The sequence below is a fragment of the Chamaea fasciata genome, unplaced genomic scaffold (assembly GCF_029207755.1).
Source record: "Chamaea fasciata isolate MVZ Bird 193981 ecotype frontalis unplaced genomic scaffold, bChaFas1.0.hap1 SCAF_3, whole genome shotgun sequence".
NCBI lineage: Eukaryota > Metazoa > Chordata > Aves > Passeriformes > Sylviidae > Chamaea > Chamaea fasciata.
The window spans coordinates 21863592-21885722 of record NW_027094088.1 but is presented as its reverse complement, the minus strand read 5'-3'; the positions used below and the strand labels follow the sequence as shown (position 1 = coordinate 21885722).

The following is a 22131-nucleotide window of genomic DNA, read 5'->3' as shown; positions in this document are numbered from 1 at the left end:
TATGACTCTGTGATTACCACTCTCAACTTAGAGACCTGAGGTTCCTGCTATGTATTTAGAGTTGGTCACCCACAATTGCTGGTCTGTTCATTGAATCTTGTCTGAGATACTTTAAAAGTATTATCCTATCATCTAAATTAATTGCCTAAGAGAAGGTGTTGGTAGGGAACAGTTACCTTGTTTAGGTTTTGTTCCTTTGTCTTCTTTTCAGCATTGTTGCTTTCTCTATGATTATAGAACAATCCAAATCCACTTTCACCATTATTTGCCATTGCTAAATGCAAAATAGATTACTTGGAGACTCTTGTATCTCCATTTTTTTTTTCTCAAATCATACCACAAAATCAAGCATACAAATGCTTTCTTCTGACACACATACCATTGTCAACCCCAATGCATTCAGTCTTTTTGCTGTTGTTGTTTTGTTTTCTTTTCTGGAGGGTGATTTGGGCCATTCCTTTCCTCAAGAAATGTGTGTGTGTGTGTAATGGAAATGCTGACAGACCCTTAACTATAACAGCACGAAAGGCGCCACTAAAATAACAGTGGAACAGATGCTGTCACCACTGCCCCTGGTGGGGAAAGAAGATGAAACAGAAGGGCATTAGAGTTGGTGGATGGCAAATTAATCCTATTGTACTAGCAGCTGCAACCACCAAGATGCTCGCATTCATGCTTAGACACTTCCAGTACACCAAGCTCTAGTAGGGGTGGTTGGAAAGGATGAGGCAATGAAAGGTCACTGGAGCTGTTTATATCTGAACAAGAACAACAGTAATAATCATAAAAAATGTTGGTGCATGTTCTCTACTGTGACTAGGCTCTTTTTACTGTGGCAACCCAATCCATCAATCTGGTATTTTGAGACTCTCAGTATTTCTCGAATGCTGAAGGATAATGCCAATGTAATTTTTGTTTTCTTTTTCCCCTGCACCCAAGCTTCCATATGCTCAAACTCTGATTTTAGATCTCTTTTTTATGCTTATATTAGCAGGGGAAAAAAAATCACTGTTATTTTTAAACAGTGAGTAAGAAAGTTATAATTTTCATCCCTAAGACAATCTGGTTGATTTTGTGGGGGTGTTGTGGAAATTGAAACTCAGAAAGACCTGTGGCCTTAAATGGTTGGATTAAAAAAAGGAATCTTGTTTCCAATGAAGTGGATGGTGTAAATCAGAATTTTAGGGGCTCAATTTATCTCTACAGTTTTTTGGTTGTTTTTTTTTTTTGTGAAAACTTGTTGAAGGGAGCTGTGCAAACAATAGCTTGTGTAAGCCAAAGCTGGCATCTAGCAATTCTTAATGTCTGAATGAAAGTGCTTTTTTCCTCCCCCCCCCTTCACAGTACGTGTTGCCAAGAAAACAAGGAGTAGTTGCTTTAAGCATTTACAAATGGTAATGCACCAACAGCTGGTCTCAATCCAACTGAGCTATTGTAGGGGTATTAAAAAGACAGGCCAGAGTTTGAGATCTACTGCCAACCTCCCTTGTGGAGTTAGGGAACATTTTACTTGGAAAAAAAGGTCTTCTCTTCCTGCAGAGATCCACGGCTGTATTCTCCTGCAGAGCCTGAGCCCTGCCTGGCAGAGTAGGCAAAAATACATCGGTAGGCCAAATGCTTCATTGACATGAAAGTGTAGAACCTAATAGGTCTCCAGCTAGATTATTTATCTCAGTCTAATATTATAGTCTTCATCTGTGTTTCTCGCATTTTGTTTGTTAGATGAATAGTTCTTTCATGTGGCTATATTTGTATAAATTTTCTTGCTTTCCTAGAAAAATCTTTCAACCAAGTGAATATAATACCAGTATTAAGGAAATAAAGTTAATTATTCTGAATTGAAGGATCGTTCTAAAGGGCGTTTAATCTGAAAGGCTTTTCTGCTTTCTGCAAAAAGTACTTACAATCTTTACTCCATTCAGCAGGAATTGTAAAATATTATTTGACTTCTAGGTTTGTAGGTAACTATAATACTTTTTTTGAATATAATTACAGATGAACTATGTTTACAGCAAATGTCCAGATTTACAGAGAGAGCAATAAAAATTATTATTTTTCACGGTAAAGGCCTCTGCTATTAGCAGTACATTTCATATATGCTACCTTTTCTGAATATAAATGCAATGTTTGGCTTTTCCCTGAAAGATAAATGAACCCATTTGTTGATGTGGCACACTTGAGCTGGACATTTATGTGAAATAAAAGGGGCCAAATTAATTGTAAAACAAAACACCCCCCTCCAATGAAAACAGGCAAACAAACCCTCACATGGGCAAATATGAAAAATTTACCTTTTTCTTTCTTTCTAGGGATATTTGTATTTCAAGGGTGTTCACAGAGAGTGGCACGATGCCCACTTGTTTAGGTTTGTGTGTGTGTGTGTATTTATTTATTTTTTTACAATCATATGGCTTGGTTCTGTTTTCCAGGTCTTGTCCGAGAGCTGCTATTCGAAATTAAAATGTTTGTATCCATTTCCTCATTAATCATTGTAATGCAACCTGCTGCAGCTAAATGACAAAACAGATGCAACGATGAAAATTAAAAGTGATGGATACTTATCTTTGGCTATAAAAGCTGCTAACAATTTAGAGAACTAGAGTGCCTTTTGGAGCTAGAATGTGGCAAATGAGAGAACAATAACAGGGCTAAAGAGTTTACTGTTTGTAAACCAGATAACTGTGGGGAGGCTGCATTGCTGTCTAGCACCTGTTTTATGTGGTTTGTCTTTTCTATTGAGTAAGATCAAGTGAGGTATTATATTAAAGTCTGATATGTATAGGATTGTTGGAACTGGATGTAACCTAACCCCAGCAAAACTGCTGGAAACATGACCTTGCTTTTGTATGGTGTTTTGAACTTGAAAATAGGCCTCTTTCTTTTTCTCTACCACACACGCTGGCTTGTCTTGTAAGCTTTTGCTGCAAAATGGAGTCCTTTTCCCTAATGTGAGCAGACCCATCCTGATATGAAATATGCTTTTGAAATGTCACACTTTAAATCTGAATTCCTTACTTTTTTTGTGAAAATGCCATTTTGTGGGAGTACTCACCCTGAAAGGTGTAAAAATACAAGGCTCAGAGTCTTACAGTGAAAATATTTATGGCAGCTCCCTTGGGAACTCCATTCTTGTATACAGTAAGAAGTATTCTCTCATCCATTTCTATCTGCTCTCCTGCTGCAGCTGGGACTCTTACAGGTTGCTCTATGCTATCCTGTGCCTGTGATTTGGCTGTATGCTTCCAAAATGCTTATATACAGCTCTGAAATGAAAATCAAAACCTTCAGGTGCATGCAGTGATTGTCCTGCATGAATATTTTTAAGTGCACAAGGAAGTGTATTCATGCACAAGGAAGGTGTACAAATACTTCACATTCACCCATATTTGAGAGAGTTGGAATGAAGGTCTCTGGAATCACAGAATATTCTGGGTTGGAAAGGACCCACTTGGATCATCAAATTCCAACTCCTGGCCCTGCACAGGACACCCCCAATAGTCACACCATGGGTCTGAGAGCATTGTCCAAGCACCTCTTGAGCTCTGTCAGGCTTAGTGCTGTGACCACTGCCCTGGGGAGCCTGTGCCAGTGCCCAGCCATTCTCTGAGTGAAGAACCTTTTCCTGATATCCATCCTAAACCTCTCCTGACACAGCTTCAGGACATTCCCTCAGGTGCTGTCACCGGGCACCACAGAAAAGAGATCAGTGTCTGCCCCTCCTCTTCCCCTCATGAGGAAGTTGTAACTGCAATGAGGTCTCTCCTCAGTCTCCTCCAGGTGGAACAAGGTAAGTGTGGCTTTCCCCCTAGATCCTTCACCATGTTCATTGCCCTTTGGACACTCTCTAATAGCTTTACATACTTCTTACCTTGTGGCACTCAAAGCCACACACAGGACTCGAGGTGAGGCTGCACTTTTTTCCTCTTATGAGACACTCTGTGCTGACGGGATAAAAAGCAGTGTGACAATACAAGTTCTGTGCATTGCTCATGCTCTGCTTCATATGCAACTTCTCTCAATATATTACTTTTATCCATGTGAACTCAAGTTTCTCTTGAAAATGTAAATGGAACAAAGATTGTGATTTCTCCATTTTCTTCTATCATGATTTATTTGTTTATTGCCTTTAATGATTTCCTTCTTTGGAAATAGAAGTGTTGCCTTGCAATGCAGACAAACTAAAGTGAGGAAGGGAAAAGCAGCTTAGGACATTTTTAACAAGCCTGGAAACCATTTTCTCCAGATCATTAGCTGGAATCTACCCTGGGGAATCTAAGATGATGAGTATCTACTTGTCAGCAAGGAAGAAGTGATATCAGATACTGGGCAGGAAAGAAGAGAATGATGTGCGTGGGAAATTATTAATAGGAAGTGGCAAAAGATAACAGAAGCAGAAAGCTTCTTCTTTTACTTCCTCATCTGTCACTAGGCGTCTTACACTGTTTTAATTCCTTTCAGATTAGTTCTGAAGTTGCTTATTTCTCTATCCATCACCTTTGGTCTGTTTGAAACATGCTGATGGTCTTACTCCTGGCTGCAAAACCAGAAAATCCTGCCTGGAAGCAGGAAAGAGAGCATCCCTCTGGATGTGCAGGAACTGGACCTATGAATGAAGAGTGAAAAAGCCCTCATGTTTAACTTCTGTGGATATCCCACCTGCCACGGCAAGCTGCAGTAAGAGAGGTCAAAATACCAGACTTCTTCCCATTCCCATTGTGTCAAATCATGCCTGCAGGCCTGTGTCAGCAAGCACCCGTGGTGCCATAGCCTGGGGTACACTCAAGCTTGGCTCCAATATCTCTCTGGGAAAAGAGTGCCTGCTCTTATCCTTAGCAGCACTACCTTCATTTGGGTGTAGTCAGAGAGCAAATCCCAATGTTCAGGGAAGCCTGCCCAACGTTAGCTGATAGTGGGTAGAAGTGGCTTCCCTGCTGGAAGCTGCTGCACTCAGATTCTGCTCCTTGAACTGAGAGCTAATGGCTTTGTTTTCCCGTGCATGACAGGAGGAGCATCTAAGTCATGCCATGGCATCCTTAAATCTTGGTGTATTTATCACAGTTGAGACCACTTTGTGCACTAAGCCATGGCTCATTTGCTATCAACCAGTCCTGATGTGAGCTGGTTTCTCCATTCACACTGTTGAACTACAAATCTGCTAATTCAGGTATTTTGTGTGAAGTATTCCAATGGGTTGATTATTTATCTTATTTCTTAAAGTAAGTCCAAACTATTGGCACTCTCAGGAACCATCCTGTTTACAGCATCTTGTTATCCTTTATCCCATAATTTCTGATTACCTAGTACAAGCAACGGCACTTGCTTGAAAAAAAAACCCAGAGTTGTGTTTTCTCAGATTCAGCAGCAAATTGGAGCTGAGTGTCCTGACTTAGAGCTTTTGTCCCTGCACAGGATATATTTTTGAGGACAGAGACCATCTCTGTTATGTGAGTACATGCTTAGCGAAAGAGACACCCTAGATTTACTGGTCAGCTTTAAAAAGAGCCATAACATAAAGCAGTAACAGGATCACCTTCTGAAAATTTAGAGGCATCCCAAAGATTTACCCTCTAAGATATCAGCAATCAGGACTTTAGAACATTTCTAAACTTCTGACTGCCTTGTATTTAATAGTCTCTCATAAATTTATTTCTCCATTCATTTTTCCAATCCCTTTTAGAACCCATTTATACTTCTGGCTTTCACAACCCTTGTGACAGCAAACATCAGAATTTGTGTTGCATGAAGAATATTTTTTTAAAAAATTTTTTTTCTGCTTGATAATTTCATTGAGTGCCTCCAACTCTTTGTATTAACATAACCATTCCTTGTTCACCTTCTTAATACCATTTGTGCTTTTGTAAACTATCACGTCTCTCTTTTGCTGTATTGTTTTCCAGTCTTATTCCTCACTGCAAAAAATCTCTCCTGTGGCTATGGTCAGCTTCATAACATTTTTGTGTTCTGTGTTCTGAGATAGAGACTGGAACTATTCAAGATGCAGGTGTGCTGTGGATTTATGCAGCAAGATGGATTTTTTTTATTTCATTCTGTTTTTCTCTCATTTTCCCTCCTAGTGATTCCTAAAAAAGCCCCTTTGGGCATTTCTGACAGCAGTTGGCACTGAGGTGACCTTTTATAATTATTCAAAGTGACTCCAAGATCTCTCTCCTGAGCAGTGCTGATCACTGCGTACGTATAACTAGAGTTCTATTTCCCCACTTGTTAGTTGCCATTTGCCACCACTGAGTCTCATCTTAGCTCATGACATCCTTTAGCAGCTCTTCACAATTAGCTTCAGCTCTGGCTGTTCTGAGCAACGCTGTATTGTCAGCAAACTTTGTCACCTCACTTGTACTGCTTCCCCAGGTTGTTTATGAATGTAGTGAAGAGCATGCTTGAAACCCTTTTCCCACTGGGAAAACTAATTGTACAGTTTGATTTCTGCTATGAATTTCTTATTCTGGGAATGCTTGGCTTCACTGCAAGTGGAGATGTTCACACTGTCTTGACCTGGTACTGTCTTAGTCCATATGCTCATTGAATACTTCAAAAAAATTGTGAGGCATGACTCCTTTTTGCAGAAACTGTTGGGTCTTTCCCTGAAACATCAAATCTATTTGTGTTTACTAATTTTATTCATTATATTGGTTTATAGCAATTTATCTTCTGCAGAGGTCAGGTTTCCTAATCTCTCATTCTCTCAACCTTCTATGGAGCCCTTAGGAAACACACCAATATTTTCACTTTTTTTTGCCTATTCTTTCTTCAGATAATGAGGCAGAATTGAGGTCTTGGTTACAGGTCTCCAACAGTAACTTAGTAACATCTTTGTTTTGGATCTCTTGAATATGTATTTTCTAATCCAAGTGACTGCTTAATATTCTTTTATTGATTTATCCCAAGGACTCTTCAACTCACCTTTCATTTCCAGTTTAATCTTTTATTTCACTTTCTTTAATAATTTTACATGAGCTTGACATGAACTATTGGGGGCCCTCTGAAAGCCTGGAAAACAGGAGGTGTTGTCTCCAGTAAACTGGGAATGTTCTGGGCTCTTTCTGGATATCTGTGCTTTTAAGGGCAGTGATAACTGCAAATGCTTCATTCCTCTCAGCAGGGAATCCTGTCAGCATTTCTGTATTTCTGGGGGGATCTTGTAACCTCACATTTTGCTTGTGCTTTTCAGGAGAAATTACCTGTATCACAAAGTGCTGTTTTGTCTGTTTTCTAAACACTTCGTCTGGGGCTAGAACATAATCTGTTAGTTTTTGCTCATTTTTCATCATGGGTATTGCTTTTAATTTTAATTTTAATGCTTGTGTCTTTTTCGAACACTGTTGGTGAAACCAGTGTATTTTTTCATCAAACACTTCCCCAATAAGTGATGAGTATATCCTATTTTGGGGTTTAATTCTGTTCCTTCTCTAGGCTGTCTTTACAGAATTATTAACTATCTCTCTGTGGTTTGGAATAGAGCTCATTTAAATAAACAAGAGATCTGCACTGTTATGCGTTTTATATTTGTTTACATTGCATTGGTGAGATGGATTCCTCTCCAAATATGCAAGGGGATTTTTACACCCCACTGGTATTCCACTCTTGGACTGTATCTTTGCAAATGTAACATTACATGATGAAAAGTAAATTTTTGAAACAAACTCCCCATTAGTTTCAACTTGGCTTCTACAGTTATTTTCACTCCTAAGCAAATTCCATTAGGATTTAAATCAGCTGTACACAATTTCCAACATCATCATCCTGATCTTCCTGCTTCATTTAGGGATCTTAATGAAAATGCAGTTGGCTGCTCCTTGTGCATATAGACAGGACCTAATCATCCTGAAGACACATCTTTTGGCAGGGCAACTGATCTAAGTAAATCAGGATGTCTCTGATGTTGGTGAAATGATGATCGATGCTTTTACCTTGATCGAAAATCTGCTTATAACTGTACTTTACATCAAGAAAAGTAACTTTGTAACATACCCTTAAAAAGTGATGAATATTGCCAAATAATTTTATGTTATTAAGAATATCTAAAAATTTCCCCTGCATTTGACTTATTTTGATTACCAGTTCAGACATTCTGTACTGAGTACATCAGGCACATTTCTTGGGCCAGTCTCTCACTAGATAAAAATGGATGGTGAAAGGCTTGTATATTTTTAAAAATCATTATACTTTGTATTTTTTTATTTTTATTCCTCAAGTATTTGATCTTAGATTAAGCTTGCACAGCTTACAATATCATAGTCCACACGTTGAGTCATTGTCATACCCCATGGCAGTTAAAGACTAAGAGAATATTGCCTGATGTTGACCCTCATTTAGTTTTTCTGTTCTGCAATAATGCCAGTGTGAATAAGTGAAATATTTCTGTTTCTAGGATATCTTTACTAAATGTTTCTTATGTTTCTCAGTGCTGAAAGGGATGTTTTGACTGTCAAATGAGCAATTTTTCATGCAACTTTTTTTTGCACTCCCAAATGACAGAAAGGAAATGCTTCCAACTGTGGTCCAGTGCTACATAAAGGACATAAATCTCAGGCTGGTAAGAAAAGAACTTCTCTGCCTACAAGATCAGTCCTGGACTTGTTTGGGCTCCCCCAAAGCTTCTTCAGAGCCTGTAAACAGGTCCTCTTTTGCCTTGAAATTGTGTCTTGGTTTAGATAGACAGTTATCTGCCAGGGAGGGTTGGAGTCTCCCTTAAAATGTAAGCCCCTGCCCCCCTTCTCTAAATTATCATAAATTAGCAATTAAAAGGCTGTCAGGCAAAGATTTTGGGAACAGGTATAGTAGTTCTTTACTAGGGATATAAAAATACAGATGTTGTAGTACAGAAGATTAAGCAAACAAATAAACAAACAAGAAATCCTAGAAAACCCTGACAGAGTCAGAAATACAACCTGACACCCTGTTGGTCAGGGTGTTGGAAGCAGTCCAAAGTAAGCCCTCCTGGAGTGGCAGATGTGGTTCTGTTGGAGTAGAGATGGTCTTGTTGAAAAAAAAAAGGGGTCCAGTAATGGTGAGATGGGTCCGGTCTTCCTCCAGGGAGCCGGTGGAAAAACTGGATACCTAGTGGGACTGTGGCTCTTTTTTATCTAGGTTAAGATGGTTCGGCTCCTCTTCCCTGTGTGGAGCAGCTTACAATAGTGCACTGTAATGTGTAATGTCATTGATGAGCTCTTAATGGTCCATTAGCAGAAGACATTCCCATGGAAGTAGTGAAACAATGAAGAGAGATAAGTAGCACTCCACCATCTGATAAGTGACACTGACCCATTTGAGCAAAGATAAGTAATTCTGCTCCACCCAGATGGAATAGAATAATATGCTCTTTACAAAACCCATGACAAATTGCTCTTTCTAATCTTGGTAATTTACACATTCAACTCCTGACAAGTGCTCAAGAATCAAATCTGACTTTGGCCTAAGGGATTCTCTGCCAGTAACTCTGAGACTTATTTAAAAGTAGACAAGTCTGTCTGTCTTCATACAGACATAGGAATGAGGAGGCATTGAAATAAAGTGATTTACAAGGGAAAATTCTGGTGATAAAATTGATATTCATAGTTTCCTGGCTTTCAGACCTGTAATTGGATCTGTAACAATTCTTCCTCTGTCCTGTGGTTGTCCTATCCTGACTAAAAAAGAGGCCAAACCACGAGCCTGAATATCAACATCCCCAGAAGTCAGGAAGTAGCCTGTAGGTTCTCTCTTAAATACCTTCAGTGTGAAGTAAAATACGTAGAGATCTCTGAATAGTAGTTTGAGGTTTTATTTTCTTTACTAGTTTCTATTTATACTTTTTTTTGATCTACATCTGAGCTGTTGTTTGCAAGTCTGGAGAGGGGCTGGAAGAAGTGAACAGTAGGCTGGTCACCAACCAGTGACTGACAGCTGTGATGAGAAAAATTCTGATGACAACTCTTCAGCTGGGCAGCCTTGGAGGAAAAACAGATGAAATCACTTTGGCTAAAATGGATGTCTGTAGCTTCATTAAATCTCTCACAAAGAAACAAACCCTTGCCTGATAGTTTTTACAAAGACAGGAACAGCCAGAATGCCAAGACCAACACTTCAATGGCATTTCGGTGCAAAATTGCTGATTTCCTCCTTGTGCTGCAAGAATCGACAGCAATACAAAGTCTCAGGCTTAGAATATTTTAAAAGTACTTTTTCCCCTATTACAGTCAGCTTAAACTCAAACATGAGGCAAATGCTGCATTTGAGAGTGCAGCTTTCAGAGAGCAGTGAATCTGGCATCCACACAGTGCATTGTGCTGCCAGTCCTTTTTGATGTAGCAACTCGTGTGCCTCCTCCTGCCTTACGAGCTGGGGCTCTCTGTGCCATGATGTCGCTGTTGTGACAATGATATAGCCAGTTGCCCGCACCATCCCATCTTTTTTGATTTGGAGTTATAAGAAAGAGCAGATTGGAAAAAAACAAGTAAATGTCAACGCTCTGGACTTAAAATTAATCCTTTCTTCTGAGGATCTCATTGCGCTTTTTATACCTAGGCCAATATTCCTGGGAATCACAGAATTAGATGTTCTCATCTAACAAGTATGAGGCACCACAAGTCGAATAGTTTGCCTGGGAGAATACCTGAAAAGTTTTGACTCCAAGAACAGATTCACCCACACTGTGTGCTAGCCAAATAGCTTTTCTTGTCCAGAAGTTCTCTGAGCTGGGGCCTGATGAGTCCAAATTATGAATCCAGTAAAATAAGTTTTACTGTTGCAGTACAGCTTTTAAGGGGAAAGAAGCTGCCTTTGATCAATGTGAGACTTACTATTAGGAGCTTAGGACCTTTGAAAATCAGGACATCTGCTAGTGTATAACATCCTGTGCTCAAATACAGATTACACTGGCTTGGGATCTCCAACTCAGCTGTGGAACACTACTTGTGTGCTCCAACAGTGATAAATGCTCTAACAAGGAGATAGAAAAATACTTCCACTACATATCCTTTGCTGCTGTCTTTCTGAACCTGGACAGCTCATTTGTCTCTCCGTCTCATGGATTCAACCCTTCCATCATGCTATTTTTTTCTCCTGTTATTTGCAGACTTTGTTCTTCCCTTAGCTGCTGGTAACCCACAGTTACACATGATCTACCTGTTGGGCTTTGGATTTCTGTTTTCCTTCTTTGATAATTCCTATCCCTCCCACCTTCTCCCTGTGCAATTTCCTTGTCTGGCCCTTCCTTTGCTTTTGTATCTTCCCACCTCTTTTTTTGTGCTGTGCACCTCTTCACTCCTCCCTGCCTTAACCCTGGATATATCCTGTGCCTTCAACCACTGAGCAGTGGTGATGGCACATTCCTTACAGAACCTCACAGTTACTCAGATGTCAGGCAAAGTCTCCTCAAGTGCGCTGAGGAGAAAGCTGAGGAAGTTGCTGGAGCAGCAGGAGATCTCTTTGAGCAGAAAGTTGGATGTCAACTAACTAATGTCTGTAATCATGTGGTAACAGAGACCTGCAAGCTTTGTGTCTTGTGAGAACACTCATAGAACCCCAGATAAACTGTTTCAGATTCTCATACTTCCAATGTGCAGCAGCCCAGAAGGTGGGTTAGGCAGAGTATTTTGTAAAATGCTCTTAATAAATGAACTTGCATAATTAGGAAATAAACTTTTCCACCAACTTGCCAATAACCCACTTCATTTCCCTGCAGTGGTTTCCGAGGTGAGCTGAAAAGTAGTCATTTCAGTTGAATCTACTCCTGATAAGTTTTTTGCTCTGATTAATATTATGGTCTTTTCTCTGGTCCCTGGTCACTGCCCTTTCTCAGTACAGCCTGTTGGCTTGGATGGTACTTGCAGAGCTGCATATGAACATCTGAGCTAACCTATTAGCTTAGGTAGTGAAAGCAGTTTTTACAGATCACTATGTTACCTTTCCAGGGCTAACAAAATCTCTCTCTCTCTCTCTCTCTCTCTCTCTTTCTCTTTTTTGTTCTTTTACAGGTGTGTTAACCTGGGGAGTTGTTTCTTGTACCTGTGCTTGAGCACTGAGAGTTATCTCGAGTATTTCTCCTTAAAGAACTACTGTCCCCCATCCTTGTCTCCACACCCATCTCTGAAGCTTCTTTCAGGCTTTTCTAATGGCTGGCTTCATATCACTCTTCCTTCAAAACTCCTCTGAGAATTCACTTCAAAGACTCTTATAAACGACAGCTTCAATGACAGGTAAAGTAATTAACCTACTAATAAGAGTAATTAATAAAAAACCCTAGACCATGCTTTCTGTTCTGAAAACTGGCCACAATCAGACAAACCATTTGCTGATTTTCTTCCTGTATTTCCATGTTGTCCATTCTTGTCTCATCTAATCTACATCATGGCTGAGTCCATGCTTACTTCTGTGCATTTTTGTGTATTATTAATGCGCATGGGAGTCCTGATAATACAGCATGTACATGTGATTTGGAAAATATATGCATGTGAATATTGCCTTCCAACTGAACTAGATCCAGAGAGAGAGACATGGGAGGCAGATCTTCTGTTCCCGCAGCTAGTGTGTATATGCAAAGCACCAGACTGAAGGAGCATCTATATTTCTGCTTGCTCAAAGCAGCAGAGACTCTGTCATACATAATACAGAGACATCATTACTAATATAAAACACTGCTGGGGAGAAGGGACACATGGGCGGGCCAAGATGGCAGATGGCTTTTAGTGGCATGCTGCTTTCAGTTCTTCTACCTTTGTAATTTGTGCAATTTAAAGCTTTTGGTTACTGTTTTTAGTCTGCTGTCCATTGGCCCTTGTGGGAGTTTTTGTTGTTGTGTGAGAATGCAGTGTATTTTTAGTGAGGGCCACAGCCAATCATAAGTGCTGTGTTCTCCTGGTGACTGGTGTTACAAAGGCAGCCTAGTCAAGAATAGCTTTTATGATCAGCTGGTTTGCTGAAGAATTGATGAAAATAGCAGTTGTCCCAGCCATAGAAGCTCTGTTCTCTTGTACTGCAGGGTTTTGTGGTTGCTCTGTAAGGCACTAGTACTGAGGTGGAAAACTCTTTGGCAGCTAAAGACGGCATAAAATATACCTCTAAGAGAGGCAGTTTGTAAGTAGGGAGAGGGATGCATGAGAGCATCTTCCCTCATTTGCATAGTGATGGAAAAATTCTATGAGAGGGCAGGAACATGAAGGAGCCAAGGGGCCCTTCCTGTGCTTTAGGAATGGTGTTTATGAAATGTGGGGTTCCTTCTGGCCCTGTTGAGTGGCTTTGCCCAATAGTGGAAGCACAGAAGCGCTTTTAAGGAGGCCCCTGCAGAAAGGAGAGGCAGAAAATGGTGGAAATTTTGTGAGGCACCCTCTCTTCTGCTCTAGTTTCTAGACTGAATAAATTATAAAAAGCTTGGGGAAGGTCTCGTGGAAGCTTCTGAAAGAAGGTCAAGATGCAAAGCCTGCTATTTGGATCTCTCTCTCTTTTTTATTTTTTTATTTTTTTGCAACTTCTCTGAATTTTCTGATACTTTGCTTCCACCTCTGATTTTTATCTTTTATTTGAGGCCCTCTCCAATTACAGCAGGTAAAATCAGCTCTGCTAAGCATAAGCTTTATTGTACTGCAATGTGGTTTTAACCTTTACACAGTGTACATTTTCAAGGCAGTTTTAACACCAAACTGTATTTGCACAGGTAAAATTCATATGCATGCTACCAAGTGGAGGACTTCTTATACTGAAAAGCCAATGCTCAAGCAAGCAGTCTTGCCAAGGACTTAGGTTGCATTTCTGTTGCTGAGTGGGGTCAAATAATGAGAAATAACAAGAACTTGTGTTCACACTCACAGCTCAGAGGAATTTTGAAATATCCTGTCATACACATGTTAGTTCTTTTGAGCTCAGATGATTTTTCAGCCTGGAGCCTAGGTACCAGATGAATTCCTGAAATTAGTTTAGGAATTTTCTAGGCATGCTTTTGGATTAATTTTTAGATTCCAGCTTACTATATTTTTATCCATTTCCTATACTCTCAATGTACATTATAAGTGGATTTTTTAAAATCAGGATTTGAGTGAACATGAAGCCAGAGTGTAACAGCCTATTTTCAACTCTATATTCAGGAGTTGTTATAATTCACAATGCATACAGTAGCTATAAAAAGACACATTATATTTTCAAGGTCTGTCACATTATTTACAATATGAGAACATAAAAACTCCCTGATGTTTCCTGATAAACAGTCAGACCCAGTAGCACTGCTGAACAGCGTGTTAGGTACCTCAGGTGCACAACCAGCTTCAGCTGGAGTAAGAAGCCAAGGGTATAGAAACATACTCTTTTTAGAGGACAAGAGGGTACTCCAATATCTGCAGTTTCAAATGCTGGAGTATATGGGTTAACAGAAACATTTCTGGTATTATGTGGTCTACCACTGCTACCTTCCAGGCAGTCAGTCATCTAAGCAAAATTTCCACATGAGTGGCTCCTGAAAAACACAATGCCCCTTACCCTAGGGTGAATCCTAGTTTTGTTAAAGTCAATGACAAAACTGCCTTTGACTTCAATGAGGTCAGGACTGGTGATATCTGATTTCCACTTGAGTTTAGGATTGGAAGTATCTTGCAGGAAAACAACTCAGTCTTCCACTTAACGATTTGTGGGTTTTTCACCTTTATTATGGCCAAACAGAGTTTATCCTCCTCTGAACCTAGATGTGCCCACAGAAGGTAACACTGCCCTCCTCTTCAGAGGTCACTGCTTCCTCACTCTTTAAATTGTTCTAGGGTTAGTTTTAGGGCTAGAAATTGTGGTTTCAGCTGGGATAGTTGACCTGGAGTGAATTGGGGAGTGCTCACATATACTGCATAGATCATGGACAAGGCAAAAACCAGGAGGTGCAGATTTGGCTGTGAGTGTTAAACACTGTGTCAGGAAAAGGACATGTGCCCATACTTTTGGTCATTAGAAAAGTGCCACCACCTTGTGGCTCCTTCACGTGCTGAAGGCCACCACTTAGCAGAGCTGTGTCCACAGCTAATTCCTGTCAAGGAGGAACCTTACAAGGATAGAAGGCTATGTGGGGTTTGACAGCTTGCATGAACCAAATCTTTTTCTTAAGGCTAAGTGGGAACTTTGATCTCAGGGTCTTACATTCATGTTGGAAAAGCTTTTCTTGTGCTCCTTCTTTGCTGGTCCTGGTATTCCCACAGAGCTGCTGCCATAGGCTGAGGCTGCTGGTGGGATGAGTTATCAGTAATATGTTCTTGTACGGTGTGCTCTGTCTACCTTCAGAGGGTGCGAGGTATCTCACAACAGCTGTTGCAACAGCCACATCTGGCTTTTTCTGCCTTAATGGAGCTTTTGTTTTTTGCTTGGTTTTGGTAGTGCTCCAAAATGACATTTCAAACAGCAAACTTCACAACTTTTGATACAGCCTTTCTGTACTTATGTTTAAGAGCTGCCCTCAGGCCTACTAGGTGCTCACAGAAAAACATGTGTGGTTACACACACAATAGAAACTGAATCAGCACTTACAATGAGATGTTTTCCACAGGTAAGTGCAAGGCCCTGGTGGGCACAGCTGTGCTCAGGTGCTGGTGAATGCTCTGGTATATGGAACTGGACTGATAGGTTGGTGTCTGGTATCTGCCATTTTAATGCCCCTGCAGTGTTTTGTTTATCTCTAAAATGGATGCTGCTGAGCTCAATCACTGGAGAATGGTATAAATCAGACAAAATCAGAACAAATGAAAAATATAACAAATTTCCGGAACAATACAAAAGGATTCCTTCAGCAGGGCTCAGAGCTTTAATTTATTTCAAGAAAAATGACTGATTCATTTGAGCAATAGCCGCTCTGATCCCTTACATGTGGAAATGGATGACAAAGGCAGGCTTCTAGATTTGCAAGTGACAGAAATAGTTGTGTTATGCAGTATGTGTTACAGGGCTACAGGCTCAGATGGGTTTTACAAAAAGAGAAGGCTTCCCCTCATTTTTATTATATAGTTCTTCCACACTAGAATGTCCTCTTTTTGTTACATGCTGCATACTTGTGTACCAAGTAAACAGTTCCGATGGCTGACCATAAACTGTTTTGGTATCTCTGATCTGTATCTCCCCCTTTGTGGAAGAAAGCTATTCTTATTTACATGAACATTTATGTAGCATACAATTTACTTTCAAAATCATAATTCCATAATTCACAAGACTGCACTACTTTGGTGCCAGTATTTCTTTTGCATCTTGTTTGTCTGAAAGAAGATTCTTCTGGCATTTTTTGAATTATAAGTTGGAAAACAAGATTTTTTTTTTTTTCTTGACTTCAAAGCAAACACAACAATAAAGACTTTACAGGTAGATCCTTGTGGGAAGCCTGCTGACACCTTATTTAGTGTCTGATTTTAAATTATGAGAAGAAGAGTGAACTTGTTCAATGTACTTTGTGCCATTCAAATTCTGACTGCAAGGTGCCGTTTCCTATTAGAGCAATGAAACTGTGGCCCTTGTGCAATGCAAGGTAGCTGGGATGTTGAGGCTGGGTTTGTGGTAAGTGTGCCACAGTTGTATAGTGTGAAGCTGCTGACCCCTGTTCACCCAGGAAGGTCCTAGGGCTTAGATGGAGCAGTGTGCTCAGACCAGAAGATGGCAGGGAGAGCAGAAGTAATGCTACACTTCGTTTTGTCGTAGCTTTTGTGCTGAGCAGGTAGACCTGCGTGCTTATTTCCAGGACAAACAATTGAAACAGCAAACTCACAAGGGATGTTTTGGACTCTTCTGTCAAGGTTTTAAAGTCCAAATTCAGCAGCTATCTATCAGACAAGGTGCAGGTAGTTGATCTTGCCTGGCTGCAAGGAGCTGAACCGGCAGACTTCTTGAGGTTCCTCTTGGCTGTAAACTTAACTAATTTTATTTTTATAATGCTGAAATTTGGGGTGAGAACAACTGAAAAGGAGATAAATTCTACTAGCTGAGCAATAACATAAAATGGAAATGCTACGCATTTTTCCTTTTTCTGTCAGGTGATTGCTTTTAAAATGAGCAGTTACTGTAATACTGTCATCCTTTCCATTATAATTTCCTTTGTGATTTACTGGTGTTGGGTCAAAAGGTGACCCAAAATACTGGTGAAAATTGGTGATTTACAGCTGCCTCCACCGGGGACTCAACTTCTCAGCCTCAGAAAATTCAAGAGTGTTTTGTATGACTGGTTATATTTGCAGCTGTGATCAAAGTGCATCAGAGGGTTTGGCAGCGCATCCTTGAAGTGATCAGCTAGTGCTGCTGTACTAGGTTGTTGCACAGTTTTGGTAGAGAAAGTTTTATTGCCCATTTCTGGGCAATTTTGACTGTCAGGTGCAGGTGAAGGCAGTTGAATTGCGTTGAAGGTTGTGGATGGAGATGCCACAGCTGAAGGGTCAGGATCCTGCCTGTTTGTTGGTGCAGAGGGTCAGAACCTGATTTGAAGTTTGCTATTATGGTGAGGTGAAGTTCGCCTGGGGAGTGCCCTTAAATTCTCAAGGTGCAGCAGGCATGATGCACACCACCATCCTACCTGTCTGACACGACTGCTTCACATGAAAGGGAAAAAACAGCTCCTAGAAGGAGGTGTTTCCACCCTCACATGGACACAAGGTCAGCCTGACCTATTATCTATTTCTGTCTGAGGTAAACAAAACCACTTATTACCAAATGGCAGCATCCACACAGGTGATCAATATGGGGACGTCTGCAGCTTGTTCCTTTTGTGAATGTAATAGTCTCCTCTGTTTTCTTTCCTTTGATATTTTCATCAGAATAATTCGGTGTGACAATGTTTTTAAGTTACTGAGAACAACCAAGGGATAAACAGTTCAGTCACCTTGGCCTCTTTCTTCTCCTAGTATTAAAGGAGAGGCTAGCAGTTACTATGATATAGTATTTTACTCATTGACTTTCTTTTGAAGGTTCATAATGTGGAAGCTGTTTAAAAAATCAATTTGCATAAATGCTTTTTAACAACAACAAAAAGTTTACTCTTCCTTGATTTATTAATATTTTTTTACATAGCAATTAGATACAAAATCTTGTGTGCTTGTTCAGATATATGAATATGTATTCACACACACATATGCACATATGTATGCACAAAACTTGTCTCCTGTAGTTGGAAACAGTTCAACTGAGAAAAATTATGTGCACACCAAAACAATTGTGATTTTTCAACAAGATCCCAGTGTTTTCTTTGTAAAAAACTAGGATTGGAAAAACATGAGGTTTTCCTGCCAGATTCCATTCATTTTCAGCAGGAACAATCTGCTCCTCTCAGCTGAACGTTTTACAGCAAGAATGGCTGGAACTGAGGAACCAGCTCCTGTTTGGAAATAGTAATTGTTTTTAATGAAAATGCCTGCCTACCATTTGGAGCTAATACCAGAACCACGATTCCACTAGGACAAAGCATCAGCTGGACAGAAATATACAGTGCAAGAGGGCAAGATGTCACATTACCAGGAAAGCAAAGGAGAAGGTCTTTATTTTTTTCCTGCTTTTTCTTTTTCTCTCCTTTTCTATTGGTTTCATCTGTAGTTCCCTAAGAGATACCAGATAATAAAAAGGGCAAGGGCCAAAAATCACCTGGTGGTGACTGGAGTCATGCCAAACCATTGTATGTTTGAAAACAAAACTGGTGGTAAAGGAACAGTGTGTTAGACCTCCCTGATAGTTAGGGTTTGCTTGGAAAAAAATATAGCCAGCTTGGCAGAAATAACCTGATGTACAAGAAGATGGATGTGATTGAAAAAACCTGGGAGTTCAGCTTTGTACAATCCTATCCACTCACTGCAGAAGCCAGCATTTTAAGATACAGCAAAGTGTTTTAAGTAGATTCAATGTAGTAGAGATTCAATGATTTCTTTGCTATCTCTATTTAGAGCCAGGTTTTGCTGCAGTTCTTATGACTGGATACAGATTGGGAAATCACAGAAGCAGAATATGTTTGGCTACATTTAAAGCCAGATGAATATTTACAAGAACAATGACTCCTGAAATCAAAAATCTGTGGTTGTGCAAGCCCATTAACGGAAATAAAGGCTTTTACATAACATGCTTTCCTTGTCCATCTCAGCTTTCTACCCTCTAAAGTAATGGGCTCTGGCAAGGTATCTAATGCACTGCAACTCTTCCTGTGTTTTCAGTGGTGTGAGTCACCAGCACTACTATTAAAGACATCTCCCAATTAACAACAGAAAGTTAAAGCTGACCCTTTCACCCACTCTTGCTGTTTACAAGGTTTTCAGCATTTACTGGTTTTGCTGGCTCAAGCTTGGCTGTGAAGACCAGACTCTTTTACTCTGACACAACTTTTCTGTAATTCAGTTTATATCAAATAGTTAACAAGCTCAGAATATGGTCTATTAGCACAAGAGCAGCTTATTTTCTATTACTTAATTAGGGTTTATTTTAAATGGAAGGAGTATATTAGTTAAAAAGACATGAATTATAGAATTATATCCATGATAGTCTGAGAATATTAGAAAAGACTGAAAGATTTGAAGGGACAGGTCTTACCTTTTTCAGGTGAGCTGATACAATACAAAATAGGTTATAATAGAAATTACAATACATAGTATATATAAAAATAATATAATAGTTTAGAAATAGTTATATTAAAATGATGTTATAATAGATTATAACAAAAATATGATTAAAAAAATGTTTTCAGACAGATAGAACTTGCTGTTTTACCAAATCTGTGAAGTGGACTGTCTAGAACTTAGGCTATGATATTAGGGAAAATATCTATTGGGATACATCTCAGTGATGCCTAATACAATGATGACACTGTCTATTTTCACAGCACATGTAGGATGGCTTTTGATATCAATGACCATAGGGACCAGAGGCAAACAGAAGTGTGAACTCACTCTCACCCCAATAATTCTACTGTGCTAACACAGGTTAATGTTGAAAATAATTCAGGTCACTGTGTGAATCTACTAGACCCACAGCAGGTTCTTTACAGGAATTTCAGTTTATCATGCTGTATTTTGAGAAGTCAAAAAAAAAAAAGCCCCTTAATTTGTAACTGTCACAGAAATCTGTCCCACTGAGAAACTGAAGTTTCACCTACAAATCTTTGAGTTGTCTTCCTATACCTTCAATGTGTGTTGGAATAGCAAAGAAGAAAATAAAGGTTGTAGCCAGCTTTGAAAATGCCCAAATTTGATAGTGCAAAGTGTCAGTCTGGTCTTGTGGTGGAACTGTGTGTACTCTTGTGATGTTCCAGAGTAGTCAGCTTGGATGGCTCTAACCCAGGCTTCAGCCTCCTTCTTGGAGGTCTGAATGGCTGTGTGTACTGGAGTATTAGAAATATATTCTAAATGTTACATGTACTGAAGTATTAGAAATACATTCTAAGTTCCCTAATTTGCTTAGCAGTTGGCGGTCTTTCAGCCATTGCAATGAAAAGCTCTTGGCAAAGCAGCTATTAATACTTATTTTTTGAAGTTTGCCACTTGGTAATAAAGTGTCAGCAATACTCAGAGGAAAATTCTGAAATTAGGAAGACAAACGAATGCCTGGGCAATGTAGAAATAAGACAGAAATCCTTTCAAGTGTCATCTCCTTTTCTTATGAGATTACTGGAAACACAGAATTGTGGGGGTAAGAGCAGATACCCTGAGTTTGTGACTGCTTTTTAAGAGGGACTTTAAAAAAAAAACAAAACCAAACCTGCATTAAAATGTGGTGCTTATGTTTACTTACAAATCTGATCTGTTGATTTAGGATCCAGATTTTGCAATTTAACCCCAAAGCCACAGAAAGCTGCTCCCAAAAACCTCTAGTTGAACATACTGATGGGCCAGATGTAGTGACTTGGCAGGAAGGGCTCAGATGAACAGAACAGTGTCTTGGATTGAACTGCTGTCTTGGATTCAGAAGGAAGACTTTTCAGCCTGGGTTGCATCTGCAGCCCGGTGCATTTGGCAGCTGATGAATATTTGCTGTAAAACCTAGGTCCTTTGTTCAGATAGGATGTGGCATTCTGGAACATACATTTTGGTTCAGCTGCTTGAGTTAGATCCCCAAGTTTGAGTATCTGATTACCATAAGACTGCAATCTTGCAGCTTATCTTGTGGGCAAGCAGCGGATAATAATTTTATTTTTGTTTTGGTGAATGCTGTTCATCCGGAAAGAAGTTGTTCTGCTGCCCATACCTGAGTCAGCCATCCAAGGAGGATAAATAAATAAGGGTTTTCAAACATTATCCTGTATGTTTTGTTAATAAATGCCAGTTTATTAGTTATTTCCTGTTTTTCCCTAGAAAAAACCAAAAGAATCTATTAAAAGCCTATCCATTGATTTCTAAATGAGAATGACAAAAGATGATAAACCGTGCAACTGCTTCTTTAGATTGAAGGAATTAGATCTGATGCTATTTTCTTGTTTGTCGGGCTTGCTGTAAATAGGTGTTTCTGCACTGAGTGCTTAGAGATCTGTCATTACTGAACAAGTCCAGATCCATTAATAATAATAACTTTGTGTGTGTAACAGGTTTATTCTGTTAAATGCAGTAATTTTATGCTTTGAAAGTTTGTAGTAGATTTTGAGGAAAACAATGGTGCAAAGTTGCATGCTTTTATGCATAATTTCCATGGGTGTTCTTTGAGTTTTATTTACTTCTGACACTTTTACACCAGTTTTGACCAACATTTATCATAAGAAAATACGTTTAGGTGATTACTAGTCAATATTAATAGTTGTTTTCCTATGACTGCGTTGGAATCAAAATTTTAATTTCAATTTAAAAGGTACATTTTTTCATAGTTTGCCATTTTCTTTATTTCTCCTCACTTCTTTTTGATATTTCTTTTAAATTTTAAAATACAATTTTAAAATGGAAAAGACAAAATAGAATTAAACCTTTTAAAAAATTAGAGGTAATTGTGGAACACTGGAGTTCTGTCCTTTGGCTGGCCTTCAGGAAGAGCCTGTATCACCTCTCTCTATTGATTATATAGGGTCTTAGTGTGGGTACCTGAAGTTAGACTTTTAAGTTAGGCAGTGTAGATTCCTCACAAACTCTTTCACATTTATGCTGAATTCATTTGTGAATCAAAGTGTATGGCCATGGCCCTTAGTTAGACAACTTTAAAAAAGTTCCTGTAGAATAGCAGGCAAAAGAGAGGATATTG

General features: G+C 39.4%; 1 long non-coding RNA gene across 2 annotated transcripts in view; it reads left to right on the top strand.

Moving 5' to 3' along the window:
• The first annotated feature begins 1463 nt into the window (after positions 1–1463).
• LOC136287626 (uncharacterized) overlaps positions 1464–22131 on the top strand; it is a 34194-nt gene continuing 13526 nt past the window's right edge. Inside the window, exons 1-3 of one of the 2 annotated variants that reach the window (XR_010720213.1) lie at positions 1464–1605; positions 8494–8551; positions 11973–12194. This is a non-coding gene — a long non-coding RNA (uncharacterized lncRNA). The remainder of the gene's footprint in view (positions 1606–8493; positions 8552–11972; positions 12195–22131) is intronic. The other variant, XR_010720212.1, reaches the window with a different exon arrangement.